A 13952-nucleotide genomic window follows, 5' to 3' on the forward strand; every position below is an offset into this window, starting at 1 on the left:
TCTCATTTCAAAGGAGCAAGTAGATTAGAAAAAGCAGAAAGTGCAGGAGAAGTTGGAGAAAGCATGAAACCACAGAAGGCAAGGGAGAGGAAATGAAGTCCAGTGTGTGGAGGTCAGGGTTAGTCTTGCAAGTGAAAGTGAGCTGGTGGGTGGAAGAATTTATTCTGTTAGAAGGTGTGATAAGAAGGAAACAACAGGTATCGATCCTTAATCTATAGTTTTGCAGCAGGAAGTTGATTGCATCTCCTTCCATTTTGAAGGTTGTGGGATGACCTGCTTCAAACTAGTAGAAATTGGATGGTGGGCCAGGTAGGGAGTGAGGAGAGATATGAGAAACAGGAAGAAGGCAGAAACCCATAGAGATTAGGAGAAAGATGATCATGGAAACGGGAATGGTGTATGTGGAACTCTGCATGCCCTCCAGAGAGTGGAAATCAATAATCTATAATGGAATCCAAATGCATGTTTTCATAACATTCTACAGAAGGCTCCTGTCCCCAAGACACAGGCTTGTATTAAATGGGGGCATCCGGGACTGAAGTGCTATTGCCAAGCAGGTTGGACAGAAGAGCAAATGTTAAAAATATTGATAAAATATTTGAAGAGATGGAACATACAATCTAAGCCCAATAGGGAAGGATGTAGAACCATAAATACATTTATAAATAAGGAAAAAAAGTGTCCCCAAGACATCGGTGACCATTCCTTCCCAGTAAATGGCAACTACGTCAGAAATTTCCAAAGTCTATCTATAGTAGCTCCTTAGGGTTGCTATAACAACCATACTCACCTTTTCTCCAGCAAGCTTGCATCTTGTTACACTTGGAAAACTGCAAATGTCTTGGACATCATCCACACTCCTAACTCCACATTTTGACCAGGAGGATCTTTGAAAATGCAAACTCGATGTTATCTATGCCCAGCTGATACTGCACAATGGCCTTTCATTGTTGTAAGAGTGAGAACAGAGAGATTTTAGATGGAAAATTGATTCTAAGCAAGACTACAGCCATGCCAAAGCACTATCAGCCTCTCAGAACGTGCCATGTTTCCTTTAGACTTGGTGTCTTCCCATGTACTGTCTCCTCTCTATGAAACGCCCCCTCCCTGTCTCAGTTGGGCCCCACTTTGGGATCTCAGATTAGACATTTCTTCTCCTTTATCTTTCTCAGACTCCTCCCTCCTCCTCCCTCCATCACCCTTAACTGGGTTAATGTCTCTTCCACTTGCTCCTATAACCCCTGGGGCTTACCTAATTAGCACAGTCCGTTAGAGTATTGTGCCATCATTTCTTGTTTATGATCAGGGTCTCCCATAATGAAACATAATTTTTTTAAGGACTGTAACTTTGTCTCTCCTATGGATGTATGAGTGTTGGCCACGCCTAGACTGTGCTTAGCACATCATTAAATCCCACTAAATATTTGTTGAATGGTTTTCTGGCTTCCGTTCATTCGGAATAGCCTTGCTACTCCCTGGGCATTTATCACCTACATACAAAACTATACCTGGGAGACTCTGTAGCTCCATAGTATGTTTCACAATAAACATTTGATTGACTAAAACATTCCTCCTTCTTTTCTTTCTTCCTTTCTCCCTCTCTCTTCCTCCGCCACTGCTGTCTCCCTCTCTCTCTCCCCCTTTCTTTCATTTATTTAATTTTTTTTTTTTTTTGGCTGCATGTAAAGTCTGTATATAGAGCAACAACTGTTGTCTCCCCCTGTAGACCCCGCAGCACTCTCCCCGGTGGTGGAGATTCCACGCAGCCTTCTGTGCTGTTCTGTGCCAGCCGTCAGAGGTCTAATGTTAGTGATTTTTTTTCTCCTTTATTTTTCTACAGAGAGTGGCACAAATCCAGGTAGAATTCCAGCCTTAAAAAAAGAAAAGTCTCAGCCTTTTTGAATCTTACTTGGCTCTGAAACAAATTATAAATGTTACCAGCATTTAAGAAAAACATCACTTCATCTCACTAGAAATTTGAACACATGATTATAGGAAAGCAAATTTAAAATACAAGCACTATTTGAAAACTTTTCTCCTACTTGCTCAAATCAGAAAGTCAGTAGATCTGGGAAGAGTAAGCAGTCTGCTGAGATTGAAGAAAGTTTTGAACTGATGACAGCATTCAGGCACCAGCATCCTCCAACTGCCTTTGTAGGAAGCAGGACCTCCAGGGGGCATGGTTACAGCTTTCAGGTCAGTTGCATGACAAGGCCATTATACAATAACTGAGAGGAGTCCTGGAAGAAAACTACCCCACTCTCTCACATCTTCACAAAATAACCATTGAAAAACTCTTCAAAACCCACCCATCACTTCAAAAAGCATTAGGGAGGAGGGACGCCATGCAGGACAGAGCTTACATAACCAGCACTTGATTAGACGTATGGAATAAGAAATGAAGAAACGGGGAATCGACTCCAGGCAAACATTTCTTCTTCCTCTGATTCAAACGTGTTGATGTTTAGTTTTCCAGATGTGTGCAGTATAAAGTCATGGTGATATACACATCTGTACATCTCAAGGAAAACAACAAACTCTCAAAATAAATTGTAAGAGATACTTTTCTCTCTTAAATTTATCAAATAATTATCAAAAATTATCAATAATTTATCAAATAATTCACAAGAGTATGAATCTGTGTTAAAGTGAGTATAAACATTCTAAGCCCTAAGCAGTAGAGGTAAAATAAGTTGCTTTCAAATATCTTTTTTTTTTTTTTTTAATTTCAATAGGTTTTTAGGGAGCAGGTGATGTTTGGTTATATGAATAAGTTTTTTAGTGGTGATTTCTGAGATTTTGGTGCACCCATCACCGAGTAGTGTACACTGTACCCAATGTGTAGCCTTTTATCCCTTGCCACCACCCCACCATTTCCCCCAAGTCCCCAAAGTCCAATGTATCACTCATGCCTTTGCGTTCTCATAGCTCCCACTTACAAGAGAAAACATACAATGTTTGGTTTTCCATTTCTGGGTTACTTCACTTAGAATAATAGCCTCCAATTCCATCCAGATTGCTGCAAATGTCATTATTTCATTCTTTTTTATGGCTGAGTCGTATTCCATGGTATATATGTACACCACATTTTCTTTATCCACTTGTTGATTGATGGGCATTTGGACCCAGCAATCCCACTACTAGTTATCTACCCAGAGGAAAAGAAGTCATTATATGAAAAAGATACTCACATATGGATGTTTATAGCAGTACACTTTGCAATTGCAAAAATGTGGAACCAGGTGAAATATCTTATTACGTGTTTTTAATGTAAAAGAGAAAAGACTAACTGAAACAATGGTAACATCAACAGATGTTACCATCTGTTGGTATACCAACAGAAGGGAGATTAGGGGGTTGGCTGATAAGAAAATGCTAAAAAGCTTTAATGCCATGTTAATTAACATTTTCTCTGTAATTTCTCCTACACAGAGATTGCAAACCTGTGTTCTACCATGTCCAACTTGAGTCACCCCTTCTGCTTTTTTTGTTGTTGTTGTTTTTTGTTGTTGTTTTTTAGATAGAGTCTCACTCTGTCACCAGGCCGGAGTGCAGTGGCGTAATCTTGGCACACTGCAATCACTGCCTCCCGGGTTCAAGTGATTCTCCTGCCTCAGTCTCCTGAGTAGCTGGGACTACAGGAGCATGCCACCACGCTCAGCTAATTTTTTTTTTTTTTTTTTTGAGACAGAGTCTCGCCTTATTGCCCAGGCTGGAGTACAATGGTGCAGTCTCAGCTCACTGCAACCTCTGCCTCTGGAGTTCAAGCGATTCTGCCTCAGCTTCCCGAGTAGCTGAGATTACAGGTGAGCACCACCACACCGGGCTAATTTTTTGTGTCTTTGGTAGAGACGGTGTTTCCCCACGTTGGCCAGGCTGGTCTCGAACTCCTGACCTTGTGATCTGCCCGCCTCGGCCTCCAAAAATGCTAGGATTACAGGCGTGAGCCACCACACCCTGCCAATTTTTGTATTTTTAGTAGAGACGGGGTTTCATTATGTTGGCCAGGATGGTCTCCATCTCTTCACCTCAAGATCTGCCTGCCTGCCTTGGCCTCCCAAAGTGCTGGGACTATAGGCATTAGGCACTGCGCCCAGCCAAGTCACACCTTCTAACTTAGCAATCTGAACCCAGGGCCCTGGAGAAGGAGATACAGAACTTCTCTCTTCCCCCACTCAGGCCTTTGACAAACACCAGCCTTTCCACTTACCCGTGGTATCAGAACCATTGGCCAATTTACATAGATATTATTAATAGCCCCAAATATCAGAAAGGTAACCACAAAAAGTGCTTTTCTAAGTGAAATGCATTTGGAACCTCCCATCGAATGAAGACAGCTTGTTGGTAGATGACAACACCAAGAGCCCCTTTGAGGGGATGGTTCATCCGGGCTGGTGTTCTGTATTCATTATAGGACGTAAAGGGTGACAGGGAAGAGCTGGATCTGACAAAGCCAGTGGCGAAGCACAGGGGTTCCCCTGAGCAGCCACCTTGGGGACAATGATTGGGCAAGTGGGGATGAGGTAAAAGGCTGTAAGTTGGAGACCTAAAAGTGTGGATTGGAACCTCTTCCCTGAGCCCAGACAGTGAGCCATCTTCCTGCAGAGACACTGATGACAGGCCACCTGTGTTAACCAGCAAAAGCGCATCAGGTGCGCTGGTACCAGGTCTCGGCAGCAACCCCATGAGGAAGCAACAGCAGCCCAAAGGTTTCTACAACCCTGGGTCTGTGAAGCATTCAAAAACATGACTGAAATCTATGGCTTCTCCCTGAAACCTAGCATGTCATTATCTGCTCAGAAGGATATGCCGTAAGCATCCTCCGTGTACATGTTAATGCCATCAGTCCAGGGAATTTACAGCCTCACCTGTTCAGCTTTCCTTTTTTGGCTATCGGGTCACTCTCAACAAAAAATAATAGCAAAAATGGTTGAGATGCCATTACCAAATGGCACCTATTTTCATTAATAGACAAAATCCTTTGGAAGTCACTTAATGTTTGTCTGCAAATATTAGCTCTGCCACCCTGGCTTAAGATGCTTGAGAAGGCTGAGCTGTGCTAACACAATTAATTTGCTGAGTATATACATCCTCATCAGTAGGAGAAGGGTAAGTTCCAGGCCAGCCAAAGATTGCATTAAAAATTCCCAATGAGTGGGTTTTACAGCAATGAGTATTGAACCTGGCCAATTGCTTTTTTCTCTTCCAATGCCACTGATGTTAACTAATTCATAGTCAATGTGCTATTCCGTGTGCCCGTGTTGACAATACCACCCTTGTGTAATCCCTTGACATAATGAGATTACTGCCTTCTTAGGAAATTGAGCAGTTTGCAGTTGAGTTTCTGGGTCTGGCCACAGTTAGGAGGCTGGGAAAGTTGTAGGACACAGTCACGTATGAATGCTTTCTCTCCTGCTCAAAGGCTCTGTCCATGATATCGTGTAAAGCTGGGGTCTCCCTACCTCTGATTCCTCCCATCCTCTTAAATGTCTCCCCTAAATGTTTGTTATATCTGTACTACCAAATTTGCATTTTGAGTCTTTGTGCAGAGGTCTATGTGCTGCTCCCTGTGCCTAGAAGATACAATGTCTACATGTTGAGAGTTTACTCCTCCCATAACTCCATCTCTAAAGCCACGACTTCCATGCAAGCTTTCCTGATACACTGAATCCCAGGATTCTTTACATGGCCTTCTAATGATATTTATAACCTTCTCTTTTGCTACCTATTTGTTTTTTGTATTGAAATTTCACTTCTCCAATTCCATTTAAGAGCAGATAATGAATCTTCTTTGTGATTCTATATTCACTTTTTTTAGTTCCGATTCATATGTTTTTTAATTACAACGTAATTTTTAAACTATTTGGGCTGTTGAGTCCTACAAGGAAGTCTTTTGAATTATTATCTTTAGAAAATGGATATACTATTTAGACGTTTTTCTGTTTTAAGTCCAAATGATAACTAGTTCTAAGTAATGGCAGTTCTTAATGCTGTATTTTTTTTTTTTTTTTTTTTGGTGGCAGGGGGGTTGAAATTTTTTTTTTTTTTTTTTTTTAATTCTTATACTTTAAGTTCTGGGATACATGTGCAGAACATACAGGTTTGTTACATAGGTATACACGTGCCATGGTGGTTTGCTGCACCCATCAACCTATCATCTACATTAGGTATTTCTCCTAATGTTATCTCTCCCCTAGACCTCCACCTCCTCCGACAGGCCTCAGTGTGTGATGTTCCCCTCCCTGTGTCCATGTGTTCTCACTGTTCAACTCCTACTTAGGAGTGAGAACATGCAGTGTTTCACTTTCTGTTCCTGTGTTAGTTTGCTGAGAATGATTGTTTCCAGCTTCATCCATGTCCCTGCAAAGGACATGAACTCATCCTTTTTTATGGCTGCATAATATTCCATGGTGTATACGTGTCACATTTTCTTTATCCAGTCTATCATTGATGGGCATTTGGGTTGGTTCCAAGTCTTTGCTGTTGCGAATAGTGCTGCAATAAACACATGTGTGCATGTGGTCCTTATAGTAGAATGATTTATAATTCTTTGGGTATATATACAGTAATGGGATTGCTGGATCAAATGGTATTTCTGGTTCTAGACCTCTGAGGAATCACCAGGCTGTCTTCCACAATGGTTGAACTAATTTACATTCTCACCAACAGTATAAAAGCATTCCTATTTCTCCACATCCTCTCTAGCATCTGTCGATTCCTGACTTTTTAATGATCACCATTACCATTCTAACTAGCATGAGATGGTATCTCATTGTGGTTTTGATTTGCATTTCTCTAATGACTGGTGATGATGAGCTTTTTTTTCATATATTTGTTTGCCACATAAATGTCTTTTTTTGAGAAGTGTCTGTTCATATCCTTTGCCCATTTTTGATGGGATTGTTTGTTTTTTCTTGTAAATTTGTTTAAGTCCCTTGTAGATTCTGGATATTACCCCTTTGTCAGATGGGTAGATTGCAAAAATTTTCTCCCATTCTCTAGGTTGCCTGTTCACTCTGATGATAGTTTCTTTTGCTGTGCAGAAGCTCTTTAGCTTAATTGGATCACATTTATCAATTTTGGCTTTTGCGGCCATTGCTTTTGGTGTTTTAGTATTGAAATCTTTGCCCATGCCTATGTCCTGAATGGTACTGCCTAGGTTTTCTTCTAGGGTTTTTATGGTTTTAGGTCTTACATTTAAGCCATTAAAACATCTTGAGTTAATTTTTGTATAAGGTGTAAAGAAGGGGTCCAGTTTCAGTTTTCTGCACATGACTAGCCAGTTTTCCCAACACCATTTATTAAATAGGGAATCCTTTCTCCATTGCTTGTTTTTGTTACATTTGTCAAAGATCCGATGGTTGTAGATGTGTGGCATTATTTCTGAGGTCTCTGTTGTGTTCCATTGGTCTATATATATGTTTTGGTACCACTACCATGCTGTTTTGATTACTGTAACCTTATAGTATAGTTTGAAGTCAGGTAGCGTGATGCCTCCAGGTTTGTTCTTTTTGCTTAGGATTGTCTTGGCTATACAGGTTCTTTTTTGGTTCCATATGAAATTTAAAGTAGTCTTTTTCTAATTCTGTGAAGAAAGTCAATGGTAGCTTGATGAGGATAGTGTTGAATCTATAAATTACTTTAGGCAGTATGGCTATTTTCATGATATTGATTCTTCCTATCCATGAGCATGGAATGTTTTTCCATTTGTTTGTGTCCTCTCTTATTTCCTTGAGCAGTGATTTGTAGTTCTCCTTGAAGAGGTCCTTCACATCCCTTTTAAGTTGTATTCCCAAATATTTTATTCTCGTTGTAGCAATTGTGAATAGGATTTCACTCATGATTTGGCTCCCTGTTTGTCTATTATTGGTGTATAGGAATGCTTGTGATTTTTGCACACTAATTTTGTATCCTGAGACTTTTCTGATGTTGCTTATCAGCTTAAGGAGATTTTGGGCTGAGACGATGGTGTTTTCTAAATACACAATCATGTCATTTGCAGAAACAATTTGACTTCCTCTCTTCCTATTTGAATACCCTTTATTTCCTTCTCTTGCATGATTGCCCTGGCCAGAACTTCCAATACTATGTTGAATAGGAGTGGTGAGAGAGGACATCCTTGTCTTGTGCTGATTTTCAAAGGGAATGTTTCCAGTTTTGCCCATTCAGTATGATATAGACTGTGGGTTTGTCATAAATAGCTCTTATTATTTTGAGATATGTCCCATCAATACCTAGTTTATTAAGAGTTTTTAGCATGAAGGGGTGTTGAATTTTATCAAAGGCCTTTTCTGCATCTATTGAGATAATCATTGGTTCTGTTTATATGATGGATTACATTTATTGGTTTGCATATGTTGAATCAGCCTTGCATCCCAGGGATGAAGCTGACTTGATCATGGTGGATAAGCTTTTAGACGTGCTGCTGGATTCCGTTTGCCAGTATTTAATTGAGAATTTTTGCATCAATGTTCATCAGGGATATTGACCTGAAATTTTCTTTTTTTGTTGCATCTCTGCCAGGTTTTGTTATCAGGATGATGCTGGCCTCATAAAATGAATTAGAGAGGGGTCCCTCTTTTTCTATTGTTTGAAATAGTTTCAGAAGGAATGATACCAGCTCCTCTTTGTACCTCTGGTAGAATTTGGCTGTGAATCCATCTGGTCCCGGGCTTTTTTTTGGTTGGTAGGCTATTAATTACTGCCTCAATTTCAGAACTTGTTATTGGTCTATTCAGGGATTCAACTTCTTCCTGGTTGAGACTTGGGAGGGTGTATGTGTCCAGGAATGTATCCATTTCTTCTAGATTTTCTAGTTTATTTGTGTAGAGGTGTTTATAGCATTCTGTGATGGTAGTTTGTATTTCTGTGGGGTCAGTGGTGATATCCCCTTTATCATTTTTTATTGTGTCTATTTTATTCTTCTCTCTTTTCTTCTTTATTATTCTGGTTAGCAGTCTATTTTGTTAATCTTTTCAAAAAATCAGCTCCCAGATTCATTGATTTTTTAAGGGGTTTTTGTGTCTCTATATCCTTCAGTTCTGCTCTGATCTTAGTTATTTGTCTTCTGCTAGGTTTTGAATTTGTTTGTTCTTGCTTCTCCAGTTCTTTTAGTTGTGATGTTAGGGTGTCGATTTTAGATATTTCCTGCTTTCTCCTGTGGGCATTTAGTGCTATAAATTTCCCTCTAAACACTGCATTAGCTGTGTCCCAGAGCTTCTGGTACATTGTGTCTTTGCTCTCATTGGTTTCATATAACTTATTTAATTTTGGCTTAATTTTGCTATTTACCCAGTAGTCATTCAGGAGCATATTGTTCAGTTTCCATGTAGTTGTGTGGTTTTGAGTGAGTTTTTTAATCCTGAGTTCGAATTTGATTGCCCTGTGGTTTGAGAAACTGTTATGATTTCAGTTCTTTTGCATTTGTTGAGGAGTGTTTTACTTCCAATTATGTGGTCAGTTTTAGAATAAGTGTGATGTGGTGCTGAGAAGAATGTATGTTCTGTTGATTTGGGGTGGAGAGTTCTGTAGATGTCTGTTTGCTTGGTCCAGAGTTGAGTTCAAGTCCTTAATATCCTTGTTAATTTTCTGTCTTGTTGATCTGTCTGATATTGACAGTGGGGTGTTAAAATCTCCCACTACTATTGTGTGGGAATCTAAGTCTCTTTGTAGGTCTCTAAGAACTTGCTTTATGAATCTGGTTGCTTCTGTATTGGGCACATATATATTCAGGATAGTTAGCTCTTCTTGTTGTGTTGATCCCTTTACCATTACATAATGCCCTTCTTTGTCTTTTTTGATCTTTGTTGGTTTAAAGTCTGTTTTATCAGAGACTCAGATTGCAACCCCTGCTTTTTTTTTGCTTTCCATTTGCTTGATAAATATTCCTCCATCCCTTTATTTTGAGCCTTTGCACGTGAGACAGGTCTCCTGAATACAGCACACCAATGGGTCTTGACTCTTTATCCAATTTGCCAGCTTGTGTCTTTTAATTGGAGCACTGAATATTGAATGTTGGTCTGTCTTGCTAGGTTGGGGATGTTCTCCTGGATAATAACCTGAAAAGTGTTTTCCAACTTGGTTCCATTCTCCCTGTCACTTTCAAGTACACCAATCAAATGTAGATTTGGTCTTTTCCCATATTCCCATATTTCTTGGAGGCTTTGTTGGTCCCTTTTTATTCTTTTTTCTCTAATCTTGTCTTCCCACTTTATTTCATTAAGTTGATCTTCAATCTCTGATATCCTTTCTTCCGCTTGATTGATTTGGCTATTGATACTTGTGTATGCTTCAGAAAGTTCTCATGTTGTACTTTTCAGTTCCATCAAGTCATTTATTTTCCTCTCTAAATTGATTATTCTAGTTAGCAATTAATCTAAGCTTTTTCCAATGTTCTTAGCTTCCTTGCATAGGGTTGGAACATGCTCCTTTAGCTTAGAGGAGTTTGTTATTACCCACCTTCTGAAGCCTACTTCTGTCAATTCATCAAACTCATTCTCCATCCAGTTTTGTTCCCTCGTTGGTGAGTTGTAATCCTTTGGAGGAGAGGAGGTTTTCTGGTTTTTGGAGCTTTCAGCCTTTTGTGTGTGTGTGTTGGATTCTCCCCATCTTTGTGGATTTATCTACCTTTGGTCTTTGATGTTGGTGACCTTCAGATGGGGTTTCTGAGTGGATGTGCTCTTCCTTTCTGTTTGTTAGTTTTCCTTCTAACAGTCAGGCCCCTCTTCTGCAGGTCTGCTGGAGTTTGCTGGAGGTCCACTCCAGACCCTGTTTGCCAAGGTATCACCAGCAGAGGCTGCAGAACAGCAAAGATTGCTGCCTGTTCCTTCCTCTGCAAACTTCATCCCAGAGAAGCACCTGCCAGATGCCAGTTGTAGCTCTCCTGTATGAGGTGTCTTTTGACCCCTGCTGGGAGGTGTCTCCCCATCAGGAGGCATGGGGGTCAGGGATCCACTTGAGGAGACAGTCTGTCCCTTAGCAGAGATCAAGCACTGTGTTGGGAGATCTGCTACACTCTTCACAGCTGGCAGGCAGGAACTTTTAAGTATGCTGAAGCTGTGCCCACAGCCGCACCTTCCCCCAGGTGCTCTGTCCCAGAGAGATGGGAGTTTCTTTCAGAGATGTCCTGACCAGAGAGGAGGAATCTAGAGAGGCAGTCTGGCTACAGCAGTTTTGCCAAGCTGTGGTGGGCTCCAACCAGTTCAAACTTCCCAGCGGCTTTGTTTACACTGTGAGGGGAAAACCACCTACTCACCCCTCAGTAATGGCAGATGCCCCTCCCCCCACCAAGCTGGAGCATCCCAGGTCTACTTCAGATTGCTGTACTGGCAGCAAGAATTTCAAGCCAGTGAATCACTGCTTGCTGGGCACCATAGGGGTGGGATCTGCTGAGGTAGGCCACTTGGCCCCCTGGCTTCAGCCCCCTTTCCAGGGGAGTGAACAATCCTGTCTCACTGGCGTTCCAGGCACCACTGAGGTATGAAAAAAAAAACTCCTGCAGCTAGCTTGGTGTCTTCCCAAATGGCTGCCCAGTTTTGTGCTTGAAACCCAGGGCCCTGGTGGTGTAGGCCTCCGAGAGAATCTCCTGGTCTGCAGGTTGCAAAGACCATGGGAAAAGCATTCTATTTGGGTCAGAATGCACTGTTCCTCATGGCACAGTCCCTCACGGCTTCCCTTGCCTAGGGGAGGGAGTTCCCGACTCTTTATTGCTTCCTGGGTGAGGTGACGCCCCACCCTGCTTCAGCTCGCCCTCCATGGGCTGCACCCATTGTCTAACCAGTCCCAATGAGATGAGCCTGGTACCTCAGTTGGAAATGCAGAAGACACCCACCTTCTGTGTTGATCTTGCTGGTAGCTGCAGACCAGAGCTGTTCCTATTCAGCCATCTTGCCAGCCACCAATTCTGAATTCATTTTTTCACCAACCTGTAACAGGCATTGAATCACAAAGCATTGATTGCATCCCTGTTATTGACTTGCCAGCAAAAGCAGGAGCACCTCCAAGGAATAGGATCTATTTTTTTTTATGTTCAATGGCAGGATTTGAGGTTCCCTACACAGAAATTGATGCCCCTCTTGCTGCACCAGAAGCTGGAAATGTCATGGATGTAAATAATTTTCTTTCTCCATTGAACATTGGCCTCTCTAAATGCTGGTTGTTTTGAGAAAGGTAAGGCACTGTGGTTTGCACATTTGCTTATAAGAATTTTTTATGGGCCAAAAAGTGTTGTGGAAGAGCAAGAAAGGATTGGCTACTTACTGAAGAAAGAGCAAAAAGAACTACATCAGAAGTGAAAATGGAAGGATCTAAAGCTAAGTTAAGTAACTGATGTCACACTTTTCCTTGGGCTAGCTCTGCAGGTGACAATGGCTGTCTTTGAAAGTTACTTCTTTACTGGGCTAGTCATCCTTGCAAAAAATCTGATATTGTTGTGCCTTTTATTTGAATGTGGAGCCCCCCGTAGCACATTTGATTTCAACTACTAAATTTTGTCATGGGTACTGACTATCTGTGGCTGGTGGCATAGATGACAAAGGAATTTACCAAGACGGGTAAAGAAAGTCAGATTTATTAGAAAAAGTATGAAAATAAGTTGCAAGGCAGCAAAGCAGAGAAGGCACTGTCTGCAAAGAGACAGAGGCTAGAGGGAAGCTTTATAAGGTCGTGCTAGAGGGGGCTGTCTGCCGAACAAGGTCATTGTGCCCACAGAACAAGGTCGTTGTGCCTGTGGAACGCTGTTCTTCTGCCTGGGGAAGAAGGTTGTTGTGTCTGCAGGTTATTTCTCAGAACAATTGTTCATTGCTCTTCCCCATCTGGGGCCTCATTGTTGCTTATTTATTTTATTAGGACTCCACAGATTTGTTCTTTCCATCCAAATTGGATTTCCAGATCCAACATAAGTAGGCTGAGTATCCATCTATTACTAATCCTCCACATGATCATAATGATAATTAGAAAATAATGTAACTGCATGTTTTAGGTATGGGAAACAAATATGACAACCCAAACTGTACCTTAGGCTAAATTTTCAAAGAGCCCAGTGGACTTGCTTACAACATGAAAATATAAAAGATACACACATCCTGATGTGCCAAGGAAAAGACAAGAACAGGCATAACCCATGTAAGGGTGTGTGCAAATGTCTAGTGAAACACACCATTATCCAGTGGGTTTGCACAGACAAGGAGCATGTTATGCTACTGTGGGTTTTTCCTGGCTGAGCAGATTTAAGCAGCGTATCTTAAAATTTTCCACTGTGTTTTTCCATTTGAGACAGGCGTCAATTTAATAGCTGTAACAAGAGATAGAAGCTTCTCAAAGTTCAGTGACTCACTCACTTTTGGACAATTAGGGCAAAAGAGAAATAATTCTATAAAACAATCTTTGCTGCATGCACAGCAAAATCTAACCCGTGTGTAACAGCATATAATTGTCTCCTTTTAAAGTAATTAAATGTTACAGGGAAGCAAAACATAAGACCAGATTAAAAACCTTTTGATACCTCTAACTCCAATCTTATTGAAGAAGCACAGGCGTCCCAGAAAGGGTGAGTCATCAGTATGGGACAGGTGAGAAACGTCTGGCAGCAGTACTTCCTGCAAAGCTGGAGAACCAGTGCACCTGGCTTTGAGGCTTACAGTTCCATTGGTAATTGCTCTCTGACCACAGTGTCACTATCCTATCCCTTTCTTTTCTTGCTTATCACATGGAAATAATAAGGTCAGTTACAGAGAATTTGTGGAGTTTTAACAAATAAATAGACATAAAAAGATCTTTGAAAACTAACACTAAAAATAAAACATCCTCATTGTTATTTATCCAAAATTCATTTTTGCACATTTCCATACTTTATTCTTGTTGCTGTAACAAAATACCTTAGATGGGATAATTTATATAAACAGAAGTCTATTGCTCACAGCTCTGGAAGCTGTTAAGTCCAAGATCTAGGCACT

The sequence above is a fragment of the Rhinopithecus roxellana genome, chromosome 7 (assembly GCF_007565055.1).
Source record: "Rhinopithecus roxellana isolate Shanxi Qingling chromosome 7, ASM756505v1, whole genome shotgun sequence".
Taxonomy (NCBI): domain Eukaryota; kingdom Metazoa; phylum Chordata; class Mammalia; order Primates; family Cercopithecidae; genus Rhinopithecus; species Rhinopithecus roxellana.